General features: G+C 44.3%; 1 protein-coding gene across 8 annotated transcripts in view; it reads left to right on the forward strand.

Annotated features, from left to right (window-relative positions):
• The first annotated feature begins 16946 nt into the window (after window positions 1-16946).
• LOC125467477 (PH and SEC7 domain-containing protein 1-like) overlaps window positions 16947-19502 on the forward strand; it is a 193198-nt gene continuing 190642 nt past the window's right edge. For 6 of the 8 annotated variants that reach the window (XM_048563335.2, XM_048563341.2, XM_048563340.2 and 3 more), the window contains exons 1-2: window positions 17239-17424; window positions 17780-17834. The gene's annotated coding sequence lies outside the window, so the exon portion shown is untranslated. Of the gene's footprint in view, window positions 17083-17238; window positions 17425-17779; window positions 17835-19502 lie in introns of those variants that run through there. The other 2 variants (XM_048563337.2, XM_059640393.1) reach the window with 2 other exon arrangements.

Raw genomic sequence — 19502 nt, forward strand, 5'->3', positions numbered from 1 at the left:
GAGCAGCATCAGAGGAGCAGGAAAGCTGATGTTTCGGGTCTAGACCCTTCATCAGACTTTAAATTGCAGAGGCACTGGCAATAGTCATTCAGTTTTCCCTGGATGATGCTGGAGCACTGAAGAATTGAAAACATTACACCTTTGTTTAACAAGGTGTGTGAGGATTGGCCCAGCAATTACAGACGCATCAGCTTAACTTTGACGGTGGGAAAACTACTGGAAACTATTATTCAGGATAGGATTAACAGTCACAAGGGAAAATGAGTTATTTCCGAAGATTCTGCATAGATTTAGAATCTGCATGAGGTGATGCACTTTGGCACAAAGGACATAAAAAGGACATGAAAAGATAAAATAGTAGGTACTTTTTCTAAAAAGTGTGCTGGAGCAGAGAGAGACCTGGATTTAAACATACATAAGTTATTAAAGGTGTCAGGACAAGTAAAGGCAGCAATTAATTCTAAGAGGTCTCCACAAAGTAGATATTAATAAACTATTCCTATCCTTAAGAGGGGTTAAAATGAGAATGCACAGATTGAAACCATTTTACAAAACAAGCAAGTGTGAGGTGAGAAGATGTTTTCTGACGCAGTGAATAGTTAGTGTCTGGAATGCACTGCCTGGAAGTGTGGAGTAGGCTGATTCAATTGAGACAGTGACAAAGGTGTTAAATAATTACTTAAATCAGAACTACGTGCAAGGTTCCAGGAAACGGCAGGAGATTGACACAAAGCCAAAACATTCAGAGAGCCTTTGACAAAATGCTGGGCTGAATGGCCTCTTTCTGCACTGTTATAACGCTGGGATTCTGTGATTCACAGGAAGCATTTAAAAAAATAACTACAACCCAGATGCTGGAGAAACCAAGATAACAAGGTGTAGAGCTGGATGAACACAGCAGGCCAAGCAGCACTGTTGATAGGAACTGGTTAAACTCCTTTCTACTAACTGTGGATCTAAGAATCTCCAACTATTCAGGAGGCAAATAGATCACTACTGGAACTCCCCACCTGAATGACTACAACATTTTACAATCTATTCATCATGCACAAAGCAAAAACTGATTTGTACATTTTTTAACTTTTACTTTTTGGACACTGTTCTCATTTTTAATCTGTGTTTATATGCAAATGTTTTATAACCTTTACTTGTATTTTAGTAACTAATAAACTCACTTTTTCTTTAGCTCAAAAAAGCCTGGTTAAATTGGCTCTTTTAAAATCATAAATACCTTTAGGCTGAGCAAAGGTATTCACTAGGATAGGGATCAGAATAAATTAATCTGCTGCGATCAACTGAGGGAGGGATTGAGTAAAGAAGGGGAACCACCTCATTCCTCCTCACCCAGGTGTTTGGAGTTATCCCAAATGGAGTTGTAACAAATTGGGGACCCTCACCCGGGCAGTGGCCGTGACATCTCCTCACGTGACTTTGTGTCACGTTGCATTCATGATGCACCTTGGGACGTTTCATTCTATTAAAGGTGTTATATAAATGCAGGCTGCTGCTTAACGTCGACCTTATCCAGTGTGAGCGCTTTGCAGTTCTCTGACGTTTGCCACTTCAGGCTTTTAAACCCTTCATCCATCACTATCCTACATGCCTTCAGCTGAGTCTGCTCGACCCTCTGGAATATACACCCTGATTTTTCGCCTCCTAAACTCCCTGCCCTACTTTTGGACCCTCCCTAAAACATATGACAGTCTTTCATCACCCTGCAAACATTATCCACTAAACAGGATCGAACTGAGTGGGAGGACAGAGACCCACAATCTATGCACTACTCACCGTTTAAATAATCCACTCAAAATTAATTTTTAAAGCATTGTTCCCCATTGTTGATATCCATATACTGCAGAAGATTGGTGTTACAGTGTCACGTTAATGATTCAATTACCACTGGTGTTTTGCACCTTTTCAATAAGCTGTTTGCCAATTATAGCTGCCATCTCTGTTGTCTTTCTGTCTCTTTGTGCTGCCTAATGCATTATGATGATCCGAAATGTCATAGCCCCAGCAGGCAGCGGAAATGCAATGGTTTAGTTACTTCTATTTCCATGGCAATACGTGGGTGCTTCTGTTGAATGTGATACTTTGCCAGTTTGTACCCATTACAGACACTTTTATACTGTCTCATGGCAGCAAATGTAGTGATGATTATGGCAGTGTGGGTGGGGTTAAGTGGGTGACAAGATAGCAGGGCAAAGGAACAGGATTTACCTAAGAAACTGGGGCAGAATTAGGCCATTCGGCCCCTTGTGCGCTTTAAATGCAGCTTTCATACAAATCCAGAGCTAGAGGCAAGAAACCAAAATGCATATCGTGCAAGGGAGCAGCAGAGATTTAATGATGATGCTGCAGGGTAAAAAAGCGTGAGTTGGCAACAGTTCATGGAAAGAAACTAAAGATTAATCTGGAGGAGGTGTAAATAGCTACCGAATAAATAGTTGCGAGGATCATTGACCCAAAATTTTACGCTTTCTGCAGGCCTGCAGAGCAGTTGTAGCATTTCTGGTGCGTATTTCACATTTCCAGCAGAGTGGATTCATGGTTGGATTAAAATGGCAAAGTAATGTCACACGATCAAAGACTAACCTCTCACACGAGTGATGGGCTGAATGGTCACATTCTGCACTTCAGCCATGTATAAAGCAGGTGGAGACACCTTGAGGTCATGCTGGTCTCTATACATTCAAATCATTACCGGAGAATAACCATATGTATTTGCCCTTTAGTTTAACCATAATGTGGAGGTGCCGGTGTTGGACTGGGGTGGACGAGGTCTGAAGTCACATAACACGGCGGCATGGTGGCTCAGTGGTTAGCACTGCAGCCTCACAGCGCCAGGGACCCGGGTGCGATTCCAGCCTCAGGTGACTGTCTGTGTGAGGAGTTTGCACATTCTCACCGTGTCTGTGTGGGTTTCCTTCAGGTGCTCCGGCTTCCTCCCACAGTCCAAAGATGTGCAGGCTAGGTGGATCGGCCATGCTAAATTGCCCGTAGTGTGTGGGCTATAAGGGGATGGGCCTGGGTGGGGATGCTTCAAGGGCGGTGTGGACTTTTTGGGCCGAAGGGCCTGTTTCCACACTGTAGGGAATCTAAAAAAAATCTAAAAACACCAGGTTATAGTCCAACAGGTTTATTTGAAACCACAAGCTTTTGAGGTGTTGCTCCTACTTCAGATGAAATGAAACTGGCAAAGGAGCAGCGGTCCGGATGCTTGTGATTTCAAATAAACCTGTTGGACTATAATCTGGTGACATGTGACTTCTGATTTAGTTTAACGTAAGAACCGGTTAGCGCCATTCAGCCCCTTGAGTCTGTTCTGCAATTCACTTGGTTTATGGGTGATTGTGTGCCTTAACACTACATATTACAGAAGTTTATAAAACCATGAGGGGCATGGATAGGCTGAATAGTCCAGGTCCATTTCCCAAGGCTGGAGGAGTTCAAAACTAGAGAGCATAGGTTTAAGGCGAGGGGGAAAGATTTGAAAAGAATTTAAGGGGCAACTTTTTCCACACAGAGGATGATGCTCTTATGAAAGAAGCTGCCAGAGGAAAGTGTGGAGGCTGGTACAATTACATTTAAAAGGCATCTGGATGGGTATGTGAGGGTTCAGAGGGATATGAGCCAAATAGTGGTAAAGGGGGCTAAATTAATTTAGGACATCTGGTTGGCATGGCCGAGTTGGACCGAAGAGTCTGTTTCTGTACTGTACATCTCTATGACTCTATGGTTGTATATTTGCTGAATTTTATTTTCAGTTCTGCTGAACAGTCATTGACCTGAAACATCAACTCTGTTAACACAGATGCTGTCTAATCTGCTGTGTATTTCTAGTACTTTTTGTTCTTATTTCAGATTTCCAGCATCTGCAAAACCGTGCGCTTCCCTTTGCCCATGTTTAATGTCCTCATCAAACAAAAATTAACCTCAGTTTTGAGATTTTCAATTCCCTCCAGACGCCAGCAGCTGCTTGCGGGAGACAGATTCAAATCTCCAATCCCCCCTCCCTCTGCCTTGTGTGAAGAAATGCTTCCTGATATTAAAATTCCTGAAAAACCATAATTTTAAGAATACAGCACCCTTTTGTTCTGAACTCTCCTCCCTTCTCCAGTGGAAATAGTTTCTCTCAATGTATGCTATCAAATCCTTCAAACATCTTAAGCACTTCAATTACTTTCTCCTCCTCCCTTCATCATCTTTACTGGAATAAATGGAATGAGATTGAAAGTAGGGCATGTTTTCAAAAACAGATCAGATCTGCTGTCAAATGAGAATGGGTGGATTGAGAAATATTTGCCATTGAAGGCACAAATCTCCTCAAACAAGGAACATGCCCACTGTGTTGCAACCGAGATTCAAAGGTCAGCGCCAGATGTTCGGGGAATTCACCGGGTTGGTGTGTGCAACTTTGAAAGAATAAATATAAAGCTGCCACAGCCATCAGGCTGCTCTCTAATTAGAGAGAGAGATGAATATGGTGGTTTAATCTGAGAGTCGCTATGCCCTAGGCAAGGTGGGAGGTATGGGAAAGATAGCCCTTCCTGGTAACCTCAGCCAGTGCAGGAATTGATTTATTTTGTGTTACCTTTGTATTGCAGAGCTCTGGGGCAGCACAGTCACAGTGCTAGGGATCTGGGCTCAATTCCAGCCTTGGGCAATTATCTGTGTGTTTGTGAGGTGTTTACACTTTCTCCATGTGAGATGTTATTCAGTGGGTCATTCCCAACTCAATGGGCCAAATGCTCTCTTTCGGCACTGTAAGAATTCTGTAACCTGCTATTTAGCCAACTGACCCCTAACTTTGACAGAATATTAGATGTTTGAATCATCCATCTCCATAAAAACTCACCATTCTAAAGATAGCAGGAACTGCAGATGTTGGAGAATCCGAGATAACAAGGTGTAGAGCTGGATGAACACAGTGGGCCAAGCAGCAGGGCCTAGGCCTGAAATGTCAGCTTTCCTGGTCCTCTGATGCTACTTGGCCTGCTGTGTTCACCCAGCTCTAAACCTTGTTATCTCAGCTTTCTAAACATTTCAATTGCTGTCAGCTCTATAATCTACTGTATTCTAACAGCACAATTTTTCACATCTTCCCATTTCCAGAAAGCACTGGCTTCTTCTTCTCAGCCTGTGTTCTAACAGCTTGAGATCTTTCAATCGTCAGGCTTTTCTTGTTTACTAAGTGACTCTGGAACCCTCACTGTTCACATTCCCACTAAATCCAGGGGGTTTCAACTATTTTGTACCTACTCTTTTATTTGTTGACAGTAAATTTCCATTGCCTTTTTCTTAGCGGTTCGTAGCCTGTTTATTTTGGCACTGTAGGAAGTTTACTAGAATCACATTAACGCGTACCCATTAAATTCCCATTCCGTTTGGTGCCTTTTATTACAAATTTACCCTTTCCTGGGATGTGGTTGTCACTGGCGAGGGCAGCAATTGTCAGCTTTGGGCTGAATAGCTTGCTACAGCCGTTTCTATCTCTTCTAGATAGAGGTATCTTTCATTTCGTGTTACCCTTCTTCAGCAACAAGATATGAGCACTTAATTCTCTTTCTCAGATGCCGCCAGACCTACTGAGTTTTGCCAGCAATTTCTGTTTCTGACTTCCAGCATCTACAGTTTTTGTTTAGCTTTTCATGTTTTGTTCCTTTACCTATCCCTTCAGCTACCTATCTTTTGCCTTGCAGCTCCATTATTAAATTGTTCCTGCTCCTTCATTGCATTTAGGTTTTTGTCTTCACTCAGCTCTCCAGGTGGTTGTTACATGACATAAACTTTATGAGTATCTGTTCCAATACAGACTCTCCTTATCAACTTTCAGGTAATCTCTCCGCCAGTCATCTCTCTCTACTGAGAGCAGCACATGATCCTCTAGGACTATACCAACTTTGTCTGTTTAGTGGCTGTGTTTAAGGTATGCTAGAATCCCCACAATGAGGAAGCAAGCCATTCAGCCCATCAAGTCCGCACTGGCCCTCTGCAGAGCATCCCACCTAGACTCAACTCCTCTCCTTTCTCTGCATTTAGCCCACGGATACTATGGGCAGTTTAGCCTACACATCTTTAGACTATGGGAAGCAACATAGCACTAGGAGGAAACCCATGTATGCACAGGGACAGTGTGCAAACTCCACACAGGGAGTCAGATGAGGCAGAATTGAACCCAAGCTCCTAGTGCTGTGAGGTAGCAGTGCTAATCACTGAGCCACCATGTCATCCCACTAGATGGAGCACTGTGTACAACTGTTAAACTAAATGGCAAACGCTTATCGTTCAGCTCAGGAAATAATTGGATAAACTTATAGAATTTAGCATGACCTCTAGGTGTCTTCATCCACTTTACAGCCAGTGAAGATCTTTTGAAACACAGAATGAGATGAGATGTACAATGAGCATTGCAGGGCTATGTTACCACACAGTAACAGTGTGCCAGCAGCTTAGGCAGGAGATTCAATAAAATATGATACTGAGGATGCTGGAGATTGAAATCAAAAACGGAAATCACTGGAGAAACTCAACGAGCCTGGCAACATCTGTGGGGAGAGAGAGAGAGTGAGAGAGAGAGAGAGACAGAGTTAATGTTTCAAGTCCAAAATGACTCATCTTCAGAGCTGGACTTAAAATGTTCACAACAAATTGTATTCATATCGAGCCTTTATAGGAAAACATGTCCCAAGGCACTTCATAGGAAATTTGTCAATTGAAATATGAACAACATGGGGGAATATTAGGTGGAATGACCAAAATCTTGATGAGAAAGGTAACACTTGGGTGAGATTGAGATCCAGAGAGATGTTCCTGAAATTGACACTTCATCAGCTAAAGGCACAATGAGCGATAATATACTCAACACTGTGGATGCTAGCAACCAGAGAGACACAGCAGGTCTGGCAGCATCTGAGAAGAGCAAAACGGAGAGAAATGTTTCAAGTCCAGGCGAGTGAAAGTTAATTTAGTGCAGTCTGTGTCATAGAATAGAATCCCTACAGTGCGGAAATAGGCCCTTCAGCCCAAGAAGTCCACACTGACCCTCAGAGCATCCTACCCAGACCTATCTTGCTATAACCCACCTAAGCTACACAGGCCAGAACGCGACAGGCAATTTAGCATGGCCAATCCACCCTAACCTACACACCTTTGGACTGTGGGAGGAAATCAGAGCACCCAGAGGAAGCCCACACCGACACAAGGAGAATGTGCAAACTCCACACAGACAGACAGTAGCCTGAGGGCAGAATTGAACCTGGGCCCTTGGCGCTGTGAGGCAGCAGGGCTAACCACTGAGCCACCGTGCTAATATGTTCCCCTGCGCCTGATAAATTCTGAAAATTTAGTTGATTTTGGAGAAGAGTCACTGAACACAAAACGTTAACTCTGTTTCTCTTCCCATGGATACTGCCAGCCCTGTTGACTTTCTCCAGCACGCTCTGTTTTGATTTCCAGCATCAACAGTGTTTTGCTTTTACTTGAAAAATGGCTTGGAATCTTGTCAAGGCCCTGAGGGTTTGACCGGAGAGTGGGCAAGAGCCCTATGCCCCCTCTGCCAGGGCCAAAACACAGACCTATCAAATGTGGCAAGAACCGCACCCCCATCCCTCCCCTTGACTTCCCATGTCCCCAGGCAGTGGCTGTCAGCTCGGGTACTCAATAGCGCCACTCAGCAACCCTGTGGCTGCTGCTGAAACTGCAAGGCCCTGCATCCAGGACTTGGACGAGAAGGAGTCCTGGGGTCAGAGATCATGGGGAGAATGCGGTTCTCAGGTTAGGGAGATGGGGTGCTCGAGCCAGGAGTTCTGGGGAGAGTGATTGGGCGTGTTGAAGTGAGTAGTCATGAGAGAGAGGGTGTTTTTTATATTTGGGCCATGTGGAGGGGAGATTCCTCATGTTGGGGCCAAGAGGAGGGGAGCATGGTGTTCAGAGCCAAATGCAGGGTGGCACTTGATACCCAGACCTATGACCACACAGACATCCTCTGATTGAGGGGCACCACCCACAGCTGACAAGTCAGCCTCAAGGCAACAAAACCTGGGCACACCATTTGGCATCATGCCTGGCTACAACTCAGTTGATCCCAGCACAAGAGAGCTGTGACCTTCTTGCGGTTCTTAATTGGTCATTGCATAGCCCCAACTATGGGCAGAGGAGGACATCCAGCCATGGGCCTTCTGGCAGAAGTGGTAAATCAGGGATCACATACGTCGGAGTTCACCCCAGAGAGAGAGAGAGAGAGACAGAAACATTTCCAGGATGCGGCATTCTACTCCCGAAAAATGCACCTGCTCCCACATGTAGCATTCCACTCCTGAAAAACTCTCTCACATTTCCCATCTATTGTCTCTCTCTCTCATCCAAATGTTGTCTGATTGTTGGAGAATTTCTGACAATTTCTGTTTTTATTTCTAAACAGCATGTTCAATGAGGAGGGGCTTTTGACAGATAATTTAATACAGTCTTTCTCACAAGTAATCAATGATGGATACACTAAGTATTATAAATTCAGCCCATTTTGTTGGTCAGATTATATCAACCTGTGGTTCCACAAGCTAACTACAGAGGGTGCTATCGAACAAAAAGAGAAGTTGCTGGTAAATCTCAGCGGTTCTGGCAGCATCTGTGAAGAAAAATATCAAGAGTTAAAGTTTCGGGTCCCGTGACCCTTCCTCAGAACTGTGGCGCAACCCTCAGCCAGTGTGCTGCGATGCTGTTGGAGAGAAAGGTCGAGTGTGTGCATGTGGCACTGCATGGCGCTGAGTGTGGATCTCAGGATGTGGTGAGAGCAGCTGCTCATGGAGCTTTGAATATCACGGAGGTATCTGTGATCCTGGGAGGATGCAAAACATGATGGATGAAACTTTAGTTGGAATCCACATGGGGTGAGCCAGAAGTGGAGGCAGTCACTGAGGAATGTGATATGGCCATGGAAATGAATTTTAGTGAACCAGATGGGTTTATCTGACAATCGAACTCGGTCATCATTAGATTCTTACTTCCACCATCTGCTGTGGCAGGATTTGAACCAGGATCCCCAGAACCTTAACCTGGGTCTCTGGACTAATAGCCCAGCAATAATACCACCAGGCCATCACATCCCCCTTGGCAGTGTGCGTGAGTGAGAGAGACTGCCTAGAAGGCGTGCCTAGAAGCGATGTGACGGTGAGTTAAATACTAAATAAAAGCCAAAAGAACTGGAGGTGCTGTAAATTGGGAACAAAAACAGAAGTTGCTGATAAAGCTGAGCAGGTCTGGCAGCATCTGTGAAGAAAAGAATTGAGTTCAGTTAGGCAGAGCTGCTATCAGGTCTATGGATGTACAGCCATATTGATCTACAGCACAGAAGAAGGCCCCTCAGCCCATCAAGTCTGCTCCGGAGCTCCAATGACTTCTATCTTGATATTAAATTTACAAGATTTGTGGCACCAGTGTATTAAAATTACATGGCTGTTGTTGATGGATTATTCAGAAACATCTGTGAATGAACGGTGTAAAGAATTTTTCATAATCAAGAAAATTGTTTTTTTCTGGTGAAAGTTGCAAAATTGCCATCAATAAAAAAAGAGATTCCCTGCGTGAGAACAGAAATTGCTGAAAAAGCTCAGCAGGTCTGGCGGCATCTGTGGAGAGAAATCAGAGTTAACATTTCGGGTCCAGTAGACTTAGGTAGGAATTCTATTCAAAGAATGGTAAGGGTGATATCCACAATGCCCTGTCCTTCCCCATTTAGAAACAAGTTAAAGAGATGTATCACAACTGATTTTTTTGGGATCTTGCTGTGCATGGATGGCTTGCTATGTTTCCCTCCATAACCACTGGTGACTACACTGCAAAGACAATTTGTTGGTTCTGAACCACATTAGGACTTCTTTTGGATGTGAAAGATACTTAATTAGCAAACTGCTAATTAAGCTATGGTTATAGAGTCCATGTTCCAACATTGTGTTTTTGAGCGTTATCATTGACGGTGAAAAGGTATAATGTCCCTTTCGAAAGGGACCAATGTTCTCTCCTGTAGAGGCCTTTCAACAAAAATCTTACAGAATAAATTATTCTTGAAATTGCTTGGAATTTAATTTTTGGCAGGTTAAAATTCCTGATGTAAACCTTTTTATTTTAATTAATTATTTTTGTAGTGATTGTAATGAGGTCAGCCAGGTGGACCCATAGAATATGAGTTCCCTGATTGGACCTGATTAGCAGCCCCAATCAGGGAATCCTGGCTGACAGATATTAACAGGAGTTTCTGGGATTCTCCTCACTCTTGGGACTGGCTGGCCAGACTCTATGTACAGTGCATATGTAAATAAAGAGTGACTTGATGATGGGATGCCGCCTCACATGGAGTTATTTCACTCACCTTTGTCCATTTTCTTTCCCTCTTTAGTGCAGACCTTCCTTTTCAACTTTTCCTCTTTTTTCAATCTTTTCTTCAGTTTGTGGAGCAGAACATTACTATGGGCTGGTTGGGTCAATGGCCTTCTCTGAAATGCTCTCTCTACTTCTATTCTATATTCACTCTGTTTTCACTTTCCCTGTTCCTTCTCTGTGTTAGAAAACAGTTTGGTTGGCCCCCTAAATTAATCTGTGACATTGCAAACAAAAAAACTAACCGTGTGATAATGTTAAGAATAATTACACAATTCTGTGAATTTTAATTCTGACAATTTAGTTTCATTAATGGCTCAAATCTTCACAAATGGGGAGAAGCCGCAGTGTCAACTCACATTGCTGATGTACCTGAGGACCACGAGGAAGTCCCCACCTAAGTACAATTCCAGCATTCAACACGGGATGTCAGAGAGTCATAGAGACCTACAGCATGAAAACACAACCTTCCATGCAACTCATCCATGCTGGCCAGATATCCAGCATTTGGCCCATGTCCCTCTAAACTCTTCCTATTCATATACCCATCCAGGTGCCTTTTAAATGTTGTCAATATATTAGTCTCCACCACTTTCTCTGGAAGCTCATTCCGTGCACACACCACCCTCTGTGTGAGAACGTTTTAAATCTATCCCCTCTTACCCTAAACTTATGTCCTCTACTTTGGGATTCCCCTACCCTGGGGAAAATACCTTGGCTATTTCACTCTATCCATTACCCTCACAATTTTATAAACCTCTATAAGGTCACCCCTCAGTCACTGATGCTGCAGGGAAAATACCCCCAGCCTATTCAGCCTATCCCTATAATGCAAACCCTCTAATCCTGGCTCAGTAGAATACACCTCCTCCCACCCACCCTCCTGCAAAAATTCCATCCCCTATTCCCAATTCCTCCGCCTCCGCCGCATCTGCTCCCACGATAAGACATTCCACTCCCGCACATCCCAGATGTCCAAGTTCTTCAAGGACCGCAACTTTCCCCCCACAGTGGTCGAGAACGCCCTTGACCGCGTCTCCCATATTTCCCGCAACACATACCTCACACCCCGCCCCTGCCACAACCGCCCTAAGAGGATCCCCCTCGTTCTCACACACCACCCCACCAACCTCCGGATACAACGCATCATCCTCCGACACTTTCGCCATTTTACAATCCGACCCCACCACCCAAGACATTTTTCCATCCCCACCCCTGTCTGCTTTCCGGAGAGACCACTCTCTCCGTGACTCCCTTGTTTGCTCCACACTGCCCTCCAACCCCACCACACCCGGCACCTTCCCCTGCAACCGCAGGAAATGCTACACTTGCCCCCTCACCTCCTCCCTCACCCCTATCCCAGGCCCCAAGATGACATTCCACATTAAGCAGAGGTTCACCTGCACATCTGCCAATGTGGTATACTGCATCCACTGTACCCGGTGCGGCTTCCTCTACATTGGGGAAACCAAGCGGAGGCTTGGAGACGGCTTTGCAGAACACCTCCGCTCAGTTCACAACAAACAACTGCACCTCCCAGTCGCAAACCATTTCCACTCCCCCTCCCATTCTCTAGATGACATGCCCATCATGGGCCTCCTGCAGTGCCACAATGATGCCACCCGAAGGTTGCAGGAACAGCAACTCATATTCCGCCTGGCAACTCTGCAGCCTAATGGTATCAATGTGGACTTCACCAGCTTCAAAATCTCCCCTTCCCCTACTGCATCCCTAAACCAGCCCAGTTCGTCCCCTCCCCCCACTGCACCACACAACCAGCCCAGCTCTTCCCCCCCCCCTCAACCACTGCATCCCAAAACCAGTCCAACCTGTCTCTGCCTCCCTAACCTGTTCTTCCTCTCACCCATCCCTTCCTCCCACCCCAAGCCGCACCCCCATCTACCTACTAACCTCATCCCACCTCCTTGACCTGTCCGTCTTCCCTGGACTGACCTATCCCCTCCCTACTTCCCCACCTATACTCTCTCCACCTATCTTCTTTACTCTCCATCTTCGGTCCGCCTCCCCCTCTCTCCCTATTTATTCCAGTTCCCTCTCCCCATCCCCCTCTCTGATGAAGGGTCTACGCCTGAAACATCAGCTTTTGTGCTCCTGAGATGCTGCTTGGCCTGCTGTGTTCATCCAGCCTCACATTTTATTATCTTGGAATTCTCCAGCATCTGCAGTTCCCATTATCTCTGATACTATAGCACCCCTCTAATCTTTACTGAATCCTTTCAAGTTGAACAACATCCTTCCCATGGCAGGAAGACCAGAACTGAATGCAGTTTAAACTTCCGATTCCTGGTTTTGCCTTGTCCAGGCTCTCTGTGCTTCCAGTCGCAGTGGGATCAAGTGCGCAGAACTGTGTAGACCTGATTGTTAGCCCTTTAGTTACATCAGTTAGTATCTGAATTTGGTTACAGCTTTTCATTGCAAGTTTAAAGCCCACTCAGGAGTTTTACTCAAAGTAAAGTTCACCAAAGCCCCTCAGACAGCACCTTCCAAACCCAGGACCACAACCACCTAGAAGGATCAGGGAAGCAGATACATGGGAACACCGTCACCTGCAAGATCTCCTCCAAGCCACTCACCATCCTGACTTGGAAATATAATGCTGCTCCCTCAGTATCGCTGGGTCAAAACCCTGGAAATCCCTCCCTAGCAGCATTTTGTATCTACCCACACCAAATGGTCATGATGGATCATCAACAACATCTTGAGGGCAAATAGTAATGGGAAATAAATGCTAGCCCAGTCAGTGAGTCCCTGAATGAACAAAAAAAGTCAGCACCCACAGCAATGTTCACTGCCCCTTTGATACACCACAGACTCACCTCACCCTCACCACACCTCGGCCCCTGACTTTCCACCTGGAATACTAAACAAAGAAGAAATCTAAACTACGGATGCTACAAATCAGAAAACAGAATCAGAAATTGCTGGAGACACTCAGCAGGCCTGGCAGCATCTATAGAGAGAAAACGGAGTTTGTGTTTCAAGCCCTTCTTCTGGGGTCACTTGACCTGAGAAGTTAACTCTGCAAACTCTCCACAAAATGCTTCCAGATCTGCTGAGTTTCTCCAGCAATTTCTGTTTTTGTTACCATCTGGAATCCCTGACTCCTGTCTGGCTGATGTCAGAAGAGCCAACGTTGTCGGTGAGTTATGGGGTTGTGAGGTGTACTGGGCATGGGCATTTTTGTGATGCGAGGAGGATGAGAGAGCCAAGAGTGACACTGTTAAGGGATTGAGGGAGAGGCTGAATATTGTCATTGTGGTGAGACAGGGTGTAGGGGGCTAAGGGAGGAGCTGAACACTGTTGGGGTTTGAGAGAGGGAGGAGGACATGGTGCAGTTTGAAGGAAATATCTAGAACTGTTGAAGGGGATGAAGCAGGGGAATGAGCATTGTCAGTATGTGAGGGGGTGAACGTTGAGTTCTTCTAATGAGTGGTCACCCCATCCGACTTCCTCTCCCCAGTGTCAATGAGACTCTGTTGTGTAGAGTAGATTGAAAGAAAGACAAGTAAATTGCTCTTTCACCTGGAAGTTGTGTTTAGGGCCTTCAATGGTGAGGAAGAAGAAGGGAAGGGGACAAGTGTTACACCTCTTGCAGACCTGCAATCTAGTCACCCATATCTGCTGCTCACAGTATGGTCGACTCCACATTGAGGATGCCCAACATAGACTGGCTGATTGCTTCACAGAACGTCTCCACTCGACCTGCAAACTCAAAAGCCTGGCTATTGAGAGAGGGGGGCCTGTATGAGGTGTACCAAGATCAGATGGGCAGAGACAGGATAGATAGGGAGTAAAATTTTCCCCTTAGTAGATAGGTAAATACCAAGGACATCATTTTCAGACAAGGTTTAGAGAGGATTTGAGAAAAAAAAACTCACCCAGAGGTGTTTGGGTATCTGATACTCACTGACTGAAAGGCTAGTGGAAATTGGAGCCCTTAAGACATTGAAGAACTGAATAGATGGCTACGGAGCAAGTGCTAGAAAATGGAATTAGAATAGATGGGAGTTTGATGACTGGTGTGGACATGTTAGGTCAAAGGGCCTCTCACCAGGCTGTAAAAGCTCTATTACTATGACCCCAACCTTTTGGCTGCTTGTAATTTCAATAAACCACCTTGCTCACCTGTTAACACTTGTGTCCTGGACCTTCTGTAGCATTCCAGTGAAGCCCAATGCAAACTGCAGCACCTCATTCTCCATTTAGGCACTTTGCAGCCTTCAGGACTCAACATTCAGCAACTTCAAATCATGAACCTTTATCCTTTATTTTGATTTGTTCCCTATCCCAACACCGTCCTTATTCCCCACAGCTCATGGACCCCCCCCCTCCCTGTTCATTTTGTTTTTGCTGTCAGTCAGAATTAACATTTAACCTGGCATTAGTTCCCTACTTTAGTTGGTTAGCTCAGTTGATTGGATGGCAGGTTTATGATGCAGAGTTAAGCCAACAGCATAGGCTCAATTCCTGCAATTCATCACCATGAAGGACCTGCCTTCTCAATGTCACCTCTTGCCTGAGGTGTAATGACCTCAGGTCAAATACACTACCAATTGTGTCTCCTTAATGAGTCAGTGGGATTATGGTAATTTCACTTTCCTGAAATCCTACTCTGGACCAATGCTTTGTGGTAATGATCACCACATTCTTTACTTTCTATTCTGTGATGTCTCTGATCTCTCATCTCCCTCTTGCTCCAAACTTTCTCCGTTATGTTCTTTTTTTCATCTTTTTCTATCCCCTTTTTCAATAGTATAACCTCATCACAATTCCACCTCTCTACAGGTCCAAAGAAAATTTATATTGGAATCAAAATGTTTCTCTCTTCTCAGATACTGAGTTTCTCCAGCATTTTCTGTTTTTATTTCAGATCTCCAGCATTTGCAGTGCTTTTCTGCAGCCAAGATACAGATCCAGGAATATCATGACCTCCAGAGATAAGGTTTTCTACATGGCTTGGATAAAGGGAACGAAAGTACATTTGTCAAATTTGATGATGATTCAGAGATAGTTAGGAAAGTATTGTGTAGACTGCGCAAGGAGTTTACAAGACGACATAGATAGCTTAAGTGAGTGGGCAAAGAATTGGCAAATGGAATATAATATGGGAAAAGGTGAAATTATCCATTTTTACAGAAAAAACATAAAGTAATATTTTACCTAAATGGCAAAAAATTGCTGAACTCTGAGATACAGAAGAATCTGAATGCCCTTGTACATGAATCGCAATAGGTTAGTATGCAGGAACAGCAAGTGGGAAAGTTAATTAGAAATTGGATACAAAAGTAGTGAGATCATGTTTCATTTATACAGAGCACGGGTAAGACCAAAACTGCAGCTCTGTGCAGTGCTGTGTAGGAATGCAGGGCTTAGTATAGAAATTACGATTGTTGGTCTGTGAACTCAGAAATGTCAGAGTAGGACTGGCTACTGAGAGACTACAACAGGATAGTTGCTCATGTGCCCCTTGGGATTTCATTTCAAATTGACATTCTGGCCTTTTAAACTTGTCCTACTGTGAAATGCTAGGAAACTGAGGTGACGCAAGTGTATTCAATATGTATTTGTTTCGTACAGGACTGTGAGTGTGCTCTGAGTGTTGTACATTTCGTTGTGGAGTTGCATTGTATGTGTTATATTGTGGAGAGCGTGTGCTTTATTGCATGTGTTCCGTTATATTGCGTTTTCCATTATATTGTCACTTCCATCATATTGTATAGCATCATTGTATTGTCTGTTTCATCATATTGTGTAAATAATTATATTGCATATTCACTTACATTGTGTGCCATTAGATGTTCCATTATATTGTGTTGTGTCTTCCACTTTCTTGAGTACACAATTATATTGTGTTTCTTTATATTGTATGTTCCATTATGTTGTGTGTTCTATTACATTATGTTCCACTATATGATGTTCTGTTGTATTGTCTATTCAATTATATTGCATGTTCCATTATATGATGTTCTATTATATTGGATATTCCATATTGCGTTTCACTGTATTGTGTATTCCACTATATTATGTGCACACCCTTGTATTGTGTATTCTGTAATATTGTATTCCATTATATGATGCTCTGTTTTACTGTGTATTCGATTATATTGCACGTTCCATTATATTGTTTTTCATTATATTGTGCATTCTATTATATTGTGTTCCACTGTATTAAGTGCACACCATTGTATCGTGCGTTTGATTACAGTAGTCCATTATATCCTGTTCCAATATGTTGTGTGATCCGTTATGTTGTGTATTCTATTGTGTGTGTGTGTGTACACATACACCACAAAAAGGCCTAACGTTTTGACATTCAAAAACGTTTAAATCCTCCAGCCGAGAGCTGTCCCCTCCCCACAAATGAGACCTTGTGGAACCCCGGGGAAGGGGGGGGGGGGAAAGTAGGGGGTATCCCAGATTGCGACAAGTGCTGTGATAGGACAGGGGCTGTTCTTTCTAACCCAGAAAGCCGCGTTGGGTGGTGGTGAAATAGGGAGTGGGGAGGGTGGGATTTATAATTTATTGTGCGGGATATTTCTGTAAAGCACTCTCCCTGACGCCCAGCGAAACTCGCCACAAAATGAAAGGAACAGCCGGTTTAGCATTGTGGAGCCGGCAGCTCATTTGAAGCTGGGCTGTGTCCTTTAATCTTCTCGGCAGCAGCCAATATTGTGGTCGGACCCTGGAGTGAGTGGCTTTTGTCGGCATTTTTATTTTCCTAACGGCTGCGAAATTAATTGTGCATTTAATCATAAGGCTGGCGGGTTTGAGTAATTGAAATCAGGACGGGGGTGGGGGGGAAGAATCACGTGTAGTGAAACTGTGATTGGTTGTGGACTGTTTGCAGGGAGGTTTGTCTATCCAGTATCCAGGAGAGACGGTGAGAGCTCACCGTTAAAGACCTTACAGCCGAGAGGCTGTGTCTCTCTCTCTGTTATCCAGGAGAACGGATGTGGCGAGGGGTTTTTCTGAGGTGCACTACGGCTTCTGGTCTCCCCAACAGACACTGCTGCTGTTCATGCCGGACAGGTACTGTGGCCGACTCTTGTTCTGGATCAGGGAAAGTAGGAATAATTTCCACAATCTGCATTTCATTTCTTAGCTGATAGGACCCAATAGGTCTCAATTAACATCCAAATGTCGGGCGTGTATGTGATTTAAATGTTTGAGGGGTGTAGCCGGAGGGTCGCCTCAAGCTCTGGGCAGAATAGCCACCAAGGCTTTATGATTTTAGTCCTTGTGAATTTTCTAGTTGAAAGGAACGTTCTCGGATGTGTGTTTTGGAATAGTAACGGATGGGGCACTGTAAATCTCTGCATGTAGTCGCGAGTTACACTGGTGCAAAACATTGAAGTGACTTGATCAAACTGTTGGCTATTTTCAGGGCCGTGAGAATGGGGTAAATATCATGGAGTGTCTGCTGGAGTGAGCGGTGTTGTGTAAGTATTTCCAGCCAAGTAGGGTCCCTACTTGCTTCGGTGTTAAAAGCTTGTGGTTTCAGACCTCATCCTGAGGCAGGAACACAGGACCCACTAAATCCTGTACCTAGGAGATACTGCACTGTCAGACAGCCATCCTTCATGTTTAACCTTGTCCTTTTCAGCCAAACCTGTGCAAAGTCTGGAGTATCGCATACTGACCGTATTGCACAGACAACTTCCCCAAAGCTAACTCAAGAGTCTTGCAGTATCTGTGGAGACAGAGAGAGAAAGAGTTGACCCTTCTTCAGAACTGCAGCTGAAGCTGCTTAATCCTTATCATGAAGGCTCTTTTAAATGTACTAGAACATTATTTACAACTGTACATAGGTTCTCAAATACAGCTCTGTAGTATGGTGTCAATGATCTCTCTCTGCTTGTTAGCATGTTTCAAGGAGACAATAAACTTTCCAATACTGAGGAAGATTGACATGTTCTCCTTTAGACTAGAACTTAAATCAAGGCTTCCACTGTGCTGGTTGTTTCAAGAAGATCAGGGCCACTTTCCAAGGTTTCAACATCTCAGTCTCTTAGATGTGAGTCCATAGACAGAGGGATAAGAATTGTAGTCGACATCAAGCTCCCCGATTTGATATTAAATGTCATTTATCCTATTTGGAAATCTTTTTGCATAAATGTTAAGTGTGATTGCCAATTGATTGGTTTAAATAGATTTCCAAGCCTCACTGAGCAGTCACTGCTGCTGCCTCCTCTCCACCTTTTGCTTGTGGCCATTTAATCTTTTCAGTCAATCACAATCGGTGCATTTGTGACCCAATCAAAGATGGTAGTTCACTGAGAGCTGGTGCAATACGGAGCCATAGATGGTGAAGAACAATAGGTACTTCTCTCCATTAGCGAGATGATGGTTATGTATCGCTTGAGGTTAACAACGTAACAAGCGTGGAGTATGGTGAGGAGGCAGAGCTAGCATGAACTTGCACTATAAACACAGGGAATGAACTTGTGTTGGCTTTATTCTGCAGCATGCTTTGGGGCATGTGGTAGGGTTGGGGCTGGGGGCAGGGGCATTCAGTTGCAGCATTCATCGTGGATGAGGAATACAAACCATAGAGTTCTGAGGAAATAGCGGAGGCTTTGGTTGTGATCTTTCAAAAGTCACTAGGGTCTGGGAAAGTTTCAGATGATTGGAAAATTGCTGTTGTAACCCCCTTGTTTAAGAAAGGATCAAGGCAAAAGATGGAAAATTATAGGCCGATTAGCCTAACCTTGGTTATTGGTAAAATTCTAGAATCCATTGTTAAGGATGAGATTTCTAAATTCCTGGAAGTGCAGGATCAGATTAGAACAAGCCAGCATGAACTTAGTAAGGGGAGGTCGTGCCTGACAAACCTGTTAGAATTCTTTGAAGAGGTAACAAGTATGTTAGACCAGGGAAACCCAGTAGATGTTATCTATCTAGATTTCCAAAAGGCATTTGATACGGTGTCTCACGGGAGGCTGCTGAGCAAGGTGAGGGCCCATGCTGTTCGAATGAGCTACTGGCTTGGATTGAGGATTGGCTGTCTGACAGAAGGCAGAGAGTTGGGATAAAAGGCTCTTTTTCGTAATGGCAACTGGTGACGATTGGTGTCCCACAGGGTTCAATGTTGGGGCTGCAGCTGTTCA

Source organism: Stegostoma tigrinum, chromosome 37, assembly GCF_030684315.1.
Source record: "Stegostoma tigrinum isolate sSteTig4 chromosome 37, sSteTig4.hap1, whole genome shotgun sequence".
Taxonomy (NCBI): Eukaryota; Metazoa; Chordata; class Chondrichthyes; order Orectolobiformes; family Stegostomatidae; genus Stegostoma; species Stegostoma tigrinum.